Raw genomic sequence first — 1074 nt, 5'->3', positions numbered from 1 at the left:
TCTTGGCTCTGCTCCTCTGCCTGGTGGCAGCGCCCTGCTGTGAGTGTCTCTGAGTCTCAGGAGAGGGACCTGGGCACGGGGTGTCGGGTGTGTTGACTGATGCTGATGCTTCTTGTCCTCAGGTGTCCTGTCCCAGGAGCAGCTGCAGGAGTCAGGACCTGGCCTGGTGAAGCCTTCAGAGACCCTGTCCCTCACTTGTACAGTCTCAGGATTCACTTTAACCAGTTATGGTGTCTGCTGGATCCGTCAGGCTCCAGGCAAGGGGCTGGAGTGGATTGGTTGTATAAGCAGTGATGGAAGCACATATTATAACTCAGCCCTTCAGTGCACCATCAGCAGGGTCACTTCCAAGAGCCAAGTTTCACTAACACTGAGCAGCCTGAGAACCGAGGACACGGCCGTGTATTACTGTGCGAGAGGCACAGTGAGGGGACGTCAGTGTGAGCCCAGACACAAACCTCCCTGCAGGGGCCCTCAGGACAGCAGGGGGCGCACAGCACACACTGAGCTCTTGTCAGACCAAGGACCAGGTGCAGTTTCCTGGGACAGCTTTGCTGTTAGAGGTTGTGGTTTGCTCTTCCTGTCCCCAGATTTACTAAAGACCATCTATACTGCTGGCCTCTACACTCTTTGTTTTTCTGTTTTAATTTTTTATCTTTTAAGAAATGTACTTTGTTTTTATTAGTACACATTTGCAGTACAGGAAGTTTACATTCATCCTAGGGAGTGGGTGCATACGTACAATGCAGCTGGATTATCTTTTTACTTACTTTCTTCTTCCCTTTTGCATCTCTTCCCCCTCTGCTGAGTGGCATTTCCCCATTTTCATTCATATACATGTTATTGATCTTATCTCCTGTTTATGACACATAATGTTTACATTCATTCAGGCTATCAGGTCCATCGACATGACATGTCTATATTCTACTTATTTCTCTTCCTCTCTCCCACTTTTCACTCTTATGCTCTTGTGGACTCCTCATTTGCAAGAGATCTATCCCCTTGTCTCCTTCAAGCCCTCCTTTTACTTTTATTTTTTATTTTTTTTGGTCTTTTTAAGACAGGTTGGGGGGC

The sequence above is a fragment of the Chinchilla lanigera genome, unplaced genomic scaffold, assembly GCF_000276665.1.
Source record: "Chinchilla lanigera isolate Chin_1 unplaced genomic scaffold, ChiLan1.0 scaffold00356, whole genome shotgun sequence".
Taxonomy (NCBI): Eukaryota; Metazoa; Chordata; class Mammalia; order Rodentia; family Chinchillidae; genus Chinchilla; species Chinchilla lanigera.
This window is presented reverse-complemented; position numbering follows the sequence as displayed.